The sequence below is a fragment of the Solanum stenotomum genome, unplaced genomic scaffold (genome assembly GCF_019186545.1).
Source record: "Solanum stenotomum isolate F172 unplaced genomic scaffold, ASM1918654v1 scaffold1704, whole genome shotgun sequence".
In the NCBI taxonomy this organism is placed as follows: domain Eukaryota; kingdom Viridiplantae; phylum Streptophyta; class Magnoliopsida; order Solanales; family Solanaceae; genus Solanum; species Solanum stenotomum.
Window position 1 is genome coordinate 79,162 of NW_026024352.1, and position 9,553 is coordinate 88,714.

The 9,553-nt window shown below is 46.7% G+C and overlaps 1 pseudogene; it reads left to right on the top strand.

Annotated features, from left to right (window-relative positions):
- The window catches only part of LOC125850437 (uncharacterized), a 14,176-nt pseudogene extending 7,820 nt beyond the window's left edge, over window positions 1–6,356 (top strand).
- Window positions 6,357–9,553: the final 3,197 nt, after the last annotated feature.

Below are 9,553 nucleotides of genomic sequence, written 5' to 3' on the forward strand. Positions count from 1 at the left end.
GGCCGGCTTAGATCCCTGTAGACTGGTGTAGCATACTTGAGTCTGATAGTTTGGGCCTTAGTTAGGCGATACTCTTTCTCCGACTATAGTTATCCTTATTTTCCCCGATGTTACGGCTTCACGAGTTACATCGGCGACACTAGTTCTACTTCGCGGTTTGAATTTGATTTTCGTTTTGGTTCCAAGGACTTACATTGATTGGCTAAGTATGGACGGCGTTCCACGGACATTTATGAGTGTGGATCGATTAGGACTCTTTCAGCAGCTACATTGGTACCTTTATAGAGCATCCAGTTTAAGTTTCGGCCTCTATTGCCCAGATACTTATATAGAGCATCCGGTTAGAGTTCCGGACTCTATTGCCCAGATACTTATATAGAGCATCCGGTTAGAGTTCTGGCCTCATATACTTGATACTTGTGATTGGTTACTTGGGTACTTCTGGTGAGCATCCGGTTCGAGGTCCGGCCTCCGTACTGTTAGATTCTACTAATTAGGGTTGAGGTTCTGATTCGATGTTCTTCGTTCTTGGGTTCCTATATGCAATTCTCTTTAGTTTTAGTTATTCTGTGTACTCGTCGGGCTTATGGGGGTCCGTTCGGGTTTTTATTTGACTTGCGCACGAGTGTACCTTCTGGGCTTATGGGGGTCCAGTTAGGTGTAGTTAGCTTATAGATTACTTTAATTATTTCTTTGTACACTCGTGTGCATTCCATTGTTACTTAGATTTCCGCTCTTGACCCTCGGTTTGTATTATTCCTTCTTTTCATATTGCCTTTACTTTTCAAGTTCAGTCGGCCTATGATGCCTACTGGGTACCTGTTGTTTTGGTACTCATGCTATGCTCTGCATCTGTTTCGTGATGCAGTTCCGGGCACTAGTATTCAGCGTTGATCGAGCTTGGAGCAATCTTATCGGAGACGAGGGTGAGCACACGGCGTTTTGTACTATTTAAGTCTCCATCTGTATATATAGACTTGTCTTTTTCCTTTCGAGACAGTCCAGTCTCTATTGTTCACTTTTGGGACTTGTACTCATTTTGTTAGTAGCTCTGTACTAGTGACTTCTAGGTTCTGGGAGGAATCTTTATTTGTATATATGTTTTTGGTTTGCTTCCGCCTGTTTATATTGTTATTTGCCTACTCTTGTTTAGTTTCTACCCTCAGACCCATTACTTGTTGTTCTGGGTTACGGGTTGGCTTACCTACTGGCGGGTTATAGGAGGTGCCTTCATGACTTGAGAAATCGGGTCGTGACAGGTTGGTATCAGAGCCCCAGATTTATCAGTCTCGCTTGTACAAAGCTAACGTCTAGTAGAGTCCTGTAGATCGGTGCGGAGACGTCCGTAACTTATCTTCGGGAGGCTACAGGATGTTCTTAGGAAAATTTCCTCTTTTGTTTCGCTTTCGTGCAACGTGTGTCTTATTTGTTTCTAGAAATCTAACTTGTTTCACTCTTTCGCAGGATGGCTCGCTCGCGATGTGGCGCGGCCATGGTTGGCGCACCCTGGTCTGCAGGCAGATCCTCAGCTTGGGAGAGACGCCGACCCCGAGGTCGAGGCAGGGCCGTAGCACCAGCCTGAGATAGGGAGGAGGAGCCTCAGGCAGCTTATGTACCTCCACAGCCGGTGGGGCCGAGGACAGCCCAGCCACCACCTGCACCAGCTGCAGCTGCAGCTCCTGATCTTCATGCTCTGCTGACTCAGATACTAGCAGCTATTGGGGAGATACGACAGGTACCAGCACCAGTCCCAACTGCACCAGCTCCAGCGCCACAGGGTCAGCCTGCCGCAGTGGCACCAGAGGTTAAGCCGCCACCAGTTCATATGGCTGTCGTGTCAGACTTAAAGGATGGGGAGATGCCACTGCGCGAGCAGAAGATGCTCGTGGTATTCCAGAGGTTGGCACCGCCGATATTCTCAGGGGCGATTGGGAAGGATGCCTACGAGTTCCAGCTCACTTGTCAGGAGCAGCTACAGTCATTAGACCTCTTGGAGTTGAGAGGAGCCGACTTCACCGCTCATCAGTTTCATGGGCCAGCCAGGCTGTGGTGGATCTCGTATCGAGAGTCCAGGCCAGCTGGATCGCCTCCTGTATCTTGGAGTGAGTTCTCAGAAGCTTTCTTGGCCCGGTTCATGCTACAGAGCGTCAGGGATAGGCTTCGTGATTAGTTCTCCAGATTGGAGCAGGGCCCTATGACCGTCTCAGAGTACGAGACGTGGTTCCATGAGTTATTTCGACATGCTACCATGATCCTACCCACGGAGGAGGAGAGAGTTCGTTGTTTTGTACGTGGGTTGAGGTACCGTCTGAGGGTCGACACAGAACATTTGGTTTCGGCCGGCCGTTCATTTCTTGATGTGGTCGACCATGCCCGATCCATGGAGCATATTAATCGCGAGGCACAAGGGGGCAGCGATAAGAGGGCACGCTTCCAGGGCAGCTACAACGGATCCCAGACTAGAGGGAGAGACTCCTATGATAGGCCCCGCCAGAGTTCCAGCAGGGTCAGTCCAGTCCGCCTGTTCAGGCGGCATTACCTACTTCTGAGGGAGGTCAACATCACCAGTGTAGTCCTAGTGCGGGCCAGAGTTCGAGGGGATCAGATTCCCTCCCTTCCTACTGTGGTCGGGTTATTTCAGGGCGTTCAACTTCAGGGTGTTTTGATTGTGGTGCGTTTGACCATTGGTCCAGAGAGTGCCCCCGGCGAGGGCGAGGAGTGATTGTACCAGCTCCCCTTGCACCTAGACCAGTTTCAGCAATGCCCCCTCCAGCTAGAGGTGGTGGTCAAGACCAGGGTCGTCGGGACAGCCGAAAGGGTACCAGAGGCGGAGCTCGGGGAGGCAGGTTAGGTGGTAGATCAGATGCATCAGGCAGAGGTGCTCAGGGTCATTTCTACTCAGCCCCGGCGAGGGCGACGACTGAGGCATCTGACGATGTTATCACAGGTACGCTTTTATTATGTCATCAGCCTGCTACAGTATTATTTGATCCCGGGTCCATATTCTCGTATGCATCTATTTATTTTGCTCCCCGATTGGGTATGAGGTCTGAGTCTTTGGCAGAGCCAGTTCATGTTTCGACCCCGGTGGGTGAGTCCTTAGTAGTGGATCAGATATTGCGATATTGCTTAGTGACTATCCAGGGTTGTGATACTATAGTTGACCTTATTCTGCTAGATATGGTTGATTTTTATGTGATTCTAGGCATGGACTGGTTATCTCCCTACCATGCGGTCTTGGATTGCTACGCCAAGACTATTACTTTAGCCATGCCTGGCATTTCCCCAGTGTTGTGGCAGGGTGCTTATAGTCACACACCAACAGGGATCATCTCTTTTGTGCGGGCTAGACGATTAGTTGCTTTTGGGTGTTTAGCTTATTTGGCTTATGTGCGAGATGTGAGTAGGGAAGGCTCTTCAGTTGACTCAGTTCCTGTGGTTAGAGAGTTACCAGATGTGTTCCCTACAGACCTACATGGCCTACCTCCAGATCATGACATTCATTTTGCCATAGATTTGGAGCCCGACACCTGTCCTATTTCTATTCCGCCTTACCGGATGGCTCCTGCAGAGCTTAGGGAGCTCAGTGTTCGGTTAGAGGATCTCTCAGGTAAGGGGTTTATCCATCCGAGTGTGTCGCCTTGGGGTGCTCGTGTTCTGTTTGTGAAGAAGAATGAAGGGACTATGAGGATGTGTATTGACTACATGCAGCTGAACAAGATGACGATGAAGAACCGTTACCCCATGCCTCGTATTGATGATTTGTTTGATCAGCTTCAGGGTGCCGCCGTGTTTTCTAAGATTAATTTGAGGTCCGGGTACCATCAGCTGAGGATTAGGGCAGCGGACATCCCTAAGACTGCATTTAGGACCCGTTATGGCCATTATGAGTTCTTGGTGATGTCCTTTGGGCTGACTAATGCCCCTGCCGCCTTCATGGATTTGATGACACGTGTGTTCAGGCCATACCTTGATTTATTTGTCATCGTCTTCATTAATGACATACTGGTATACTCGCGAAGCCGGAGTGAGCATGAGCAGCATTAGAGGATAGTGCTCCAGACTTTGAGAGACCATCTGCTTTATGCCAAGTTCTCAAAGTGCGAGTTTTGGCTTGAGTTCGTAGCCTTGTTGGGGCACGTGGTGTCCAAGGAGGGTATTAGGGTTGATCCGGCGAAGATTGAGGCTATTCATGATTGGCACAAGCCCACTTCTGTTACTGAGGTTCGTAGCTTCGTCGGGTTAGCTAGTTACTACAGACGCTTTGTTGAGGGCTTTTCTACTATTGCAGCCCCGTTGACTCGATTGACTCCTATTGATGTTCCCTTTGTTTGGTCAGAGGAGTGTGAGGAGAGCTTTTTGAGGCTCAAAGAGTTATTGACCACTGCTCCTATATTGACTCTACCAGTTGAGGGTGAGGGCTTCACAGTTTATTGTGACGCATCCGGCGTTGGTTTGGATTGTGTATTGATGCAGCAGGGCCGGGTTATTGCTTATGCATCGAGGCAGCTGAAGATCCATGAGCGCAACTACCCCACTCATGACTTGGAGTTGGCGGCAGTAGTTTTCGCGCTTAAGATTTGGAGGCACTACTTGTATGGAGTTCGATGTGAGATCTATACCGATCATAGTAGTCTTCAGTACATCATGATCCAGAGGGACCTTAATTCGAGGAAGCATCGTTGGATTGAGCTCCTGAAGGACTACGACCTCTCTATTCTCTATCATTCGGGCAAGGCGAATGTGGTAGCGGACTCCTTGAGCCGGAAGGCACTGAGTATGGGTAGTCTAGCCTTCTTATCTGTTGAGGAGTGACCCTTAGCTTTGGACATTCAGTCCTTAGCTTATAGAATGGTTCGGTTGGATATCTCAAATTCTAGACGCGTCTTGGCCTTTATGGGAGTTCAGTCTTTTTTGCTTGATAGGATCCGTGGTTGCCAGTTTGAGGATGATACCTTGGTGGCCCTTAGAGATCGAGTGTTAGCGGGTGATGGTGGTCAGGCTACCTTAGATCCTGATGGAGTGTTGAAATTTGCCGGCCGCATCTGTGTTCCGAGAGTTGGAGATTTGATATAGTTGATACTTTCTGAGACCCATGAGTCTAGATACTCTATCCATCCGGGCACAACGAAGATGTATCGTGATTTGAGGCAGCATTACTGGTGGAGTGGCATGAGGAGACATATTATTGACTTTGTTTCCCATTGCTTGAGCTGCCAGCATGTAAAGGCCGAGCATTTGAGACCTGGTGGCGAGTTCCAGAGATTACCCATTCTGGAGTGGAAGTGGGAGCGTATCACTATGGACTTCGTGGTGGGGTTGCCTCGGAATTGTAGAGGTGTTGACAGCATTGGTTCATCGTGGATCGATTGACCAAGTCAGCACACTTCCTTCCTGTTCATACTACTTTCAGTGCCGAGAGGTTGGCTCGTATCTACATTAGGGAGGTGGTCCGTCTTCATGGCGTGCCTGTTTCTATCATTTCAGACCAGGGTTCACAGTTCACTTCCATCTTTTTTAGGGCTTTTCATGAGAAGTTGGGCACCCGTGTCCACCTTAGCACAACATTTCACCCACAGACGGATGGTCAGTCAGAGCGTACTATTTAGGTCCTTGAGGATATGTTGCGGGCCTGTATTATGGATTTTGGAGGTCAGTGGGACCAATTCTTGCCTTTGACGGAGTTTACGTACAACAATAGCTATCACTCTAGTATTCAGATGGCCCCATTCAAGGCCTTATATGGTAGGCGTTGTCGCTCTCCAATTGGTTGGTTTGAGTCTACAGAGCCTAGGCCGCGTGGTACAAATTTGCTTTAGGAGGCCCTGGATTAGGTGAGAGTGATTCAGGATAGGCTCAGGACGGCTCAGAGTAGGCACCAGAGTTATGCTGATCAGAGGCGTCGACCTTTGAGATTCTCTGTTGGTGACCGGGTATTCCTCCGTGTGTCGCCCATGAAGGGCGTGATGAGGTTTGGGAGGCGGGGCAAGCTTAGCCCCAGGTACATTGGGCCTTTTGAGATACTCAGGACAGTTGGGGAGGTTGCTTATGAGTTGGCCCTACCTCCAGTATTTTACGCCATCCACCCAGTGTTTAATTTTTCGATGTTGCGGCGGTATATTCCTGATGAGTCCCATGTGCTCCAGTATGATGCAGTCGAGTTGGATGATCGTTTGACATTTGTAGAGGAGCCAGTTGCCATTCTAGCCAGAGATGTGAGGAGATTGCGCTCGAGAGCCATTCCTGTTGTTAAGGTCCGTTGGAGGCATCGTCCAGTCGAGTAGGCAACCTGGGATACCGAGTATGAGATGCGAAAGCAGTTTCCCGGCTTGTTTGAGCCTTCAGGTACTTCTTGATCCTTTTTTTCGCGGACGAAAGTCCTTTTAGTAGTGGATATTGTAATGACCCTCATGGTCATTTCTGTGTCTTACCTTCTGTGTGTCGTTTAGAGCGTTCCTATAGCGACCCCAAGTCATTTATGACTTGCTGGGACTGACAGTTCGGTCACCTGGTCGTTCGTTTGGTCTTGGTGCGAGTTTTTGTGTTTTGGAGCTTATGAACCTTGAACGATCATTTTTGATCAAAAGTTCAAGAAGATGACATCGGAATACAATTCTGACGATTCCATCAGCTCTGAAAGGGTCATTTTAGGCTGGTAACATGGTCTTCATGAATCCCAAGATTTTCAGTGTGAGTCGGTGCGATTAGGCGTTTTAACTTTAAGTTTAAGCCTAAGTTTGACTTTGGTCAACATTCTGAGTAAACGCGCTCGGATGAGAATTCCATCAGCGTGGTTAGCTCCGGAATGTCGAGTTTGGTCTAGATTGACCCTTCTTTTTTGTCTGGAGGTTTTCGATATCTTTCCGAGCCCTTTTGTAGGTTTTGACTTAAAATGGCTTTTGGAAGTGGGACCCACTTTCTATCGAAATGACCTCTGATGGAAATTTTGACTGCGCCGTTGAGTCCAGAATGTCTAATTTGGTATGGTTGCATATCTCGTTTGCGTGCACGGGGTTCCGAACGAGTTCGGAGCACCCCGTCGGAGTTTTAAGTTTTGGAATTATTGCAGATTTTCTGCAATAAATGCAGAAAAACAGCAACATATTCCCCAAACTGAAGCCCTCATAACTCTCTCATCTCTCAACCGACTTGGGCGATTCAAAAGGCAAAGTTGTGAGATTTTTCGAGGACAACGTGTTGGTGAGCTCGGATAGTGATTTGGAGGCCCAGTTTGAGGTAATTTTTGAAAAATACCTGCGACCACACCCTTTTTGTGAGCTTAATTTTGGAAATTTTTTAGACTTGTTTTCTCAGCCATTTTAGGTCCGATTTCAATGATTTTTGAGGCTATCTTTAGTGGTTTTTTGAGGAGAACATTGTGGTGTTGTCAGATTTTACTGTAGATCGCCCATTTTTGGTGAATACACTGATTCAGCTGCTGTCCCATTTCTAATTTTTGAGAAAATTTGGATTTTAGTTGCATGTTGATAATGTGTTGTTCTCGAGCCCCGAATTGTGTCCCATTTCGGGACATGAGCTGGGGGAACTGGTTAGGATCCAATTTTGGGGTTAATTTTGGAATTTCCTGCGCGGGTCCCACGATTCCTGTTTTGACTCCAAAATTGACCCATCTTCGTTTGTTGTGATTTTGGTGTCTAAACGACCGTATTAACGTTGGGACTCTATTTTTGATAGCGGGGCAGCGTTTAGAGACCGTTCGAAAAGGGAAAGCTCCGAATGAGTGATTTTAGAGCGCGTGTGATCGGCTTACAGGTAGGCTACGGTTTCCCTCTCTTAGATTGAGCTTGAGAGTGTGAATGCATGTTGATTAGTTGGGATTTGGGTTGGTAGTTATTGAATCATGCATAGGTGTTTAGAAATCATGTTTTCGGCGTATTTCGAGAATTATCGGGTAACTATGAGCATCCTTTGTGTTATTAATTGATCCTCCTAGCTATGTGGAGTGCTTGCATGCTTAATTACTGTTTATTTGAAACTCATTGGGCCTTAGTTTAGGTTTGACTAGGGCTTGCCTTAGAAATACATGATTCAGATCCAATAAGCTTTAGTTTTGCCCTGACGTCGCTCAGCCGGCTTAGATCCCTGTAGACTGGTGTAGCAGACTTGAGTCTGATAGTTTGGGCCTTAGTTAGGCGATACTCTTTCTTCGACTATAGTTATCCTGATAGTTCCACGGACATTTATGAGTGTGGATCGATTAGGACTCTTTCAGCAACTACATTGGCACCTTTATAGAGCATCCGGTTTAAGTTTCAGACTTTATTGCCCAGATACTTATATAGAGCATTCGGTTAGAGTTCCGGCCTCATATACTTGATACTTGTGATTGGTTACTTGGGTACTTCTGGTGAGCATCCGATTCGAGGTCCGACCTCCGTACTGTCAGATTCTACTAATTAGGATTGAGGTTCTGGTTCGATGTTCTTTGTTCTTGGGTTCGTATATGCAAGTCTCTTTAGTTTTAGTTATTCTGTGTACTCGTCGGGCTTATGGGGGTCCGTTCGGGTTTTTATTTACCTTGCGCACGAGTGTACCTTCTGGGCTTATGGGGGTCTAGTTAGATGTAGTTAGCTTATAGATTACTTTAGTTAGTTCTTTGTACACTCGTGTGCATTCCATTGTTACTTAGATTTCCGCTTTTGACCCTCGATTTGTGTTATTCCTTCTTTTCATATTGCCTTTACTTTTCAATTTCTGTCGGCCTATGATGCCTATTGGGTACCTATTATTTTGGTACTCATGCTACGCTCTGCATCTGTTTGGTGATGCAGGTCCGGGCCCTAGTAGCCAGCGTTGATCGAGCTTGGAGCAATCTGATCGGAGACGGGGGTTAGCACGCGGCGTTTTGTACTATTTCAGTCTCCATCTGTATATATAGACTTGTATTTTTCGTTTCAAGACAATCCAGTCTCTGTTGTCCACTTTTGGGACTTGTACTCATTTTGTTAGTAGCTCTGTACTAGTGACTTCCAGGTTCTGGGAGGGATCTTTATTTGTATATATGTTTTTGGTTTGCTTCCGCCTGTTTATATTGTTATTTGCCTAGTCTTGTTTAGTTTCTACCCTCAGACCCATTACTTGTTGTTCCGGGTTACGGGTTGGCTTACCTACTCGGGGGTTATAGTAGGTGCCTTCATGTCTTGAGAAATCGAGTCGTGACAATCTGTGAGGGCATCATTTATTTTCTTTGGTTCTAACTGGGAAATGAGCGCAACCTGTGTCTCATTTCGTCTTGAAGAGCGAGTCTTCATGCCTTCACTTGGATTACCAATGATGAATTTGTTTGGATAATTTGGTTCACTTCGCCATTCATTTGGAACTGTTTCGATGACAGGATCAATAGATGGTTCTTCAGAAGTTGACTTCTCAGCACTGCTTGTCTCCTTGTGACTTGATATAAGAAGTTGACTGTCCTCATCATCAATTCTAATTCTTATCTCTACAAATTTGTAAGAGTCATAAAAAACAACATGAATTGATTCTTCAATATGTAAAGTTCATTTGTTAAAGATTCTATAAGATCTACTAGAGT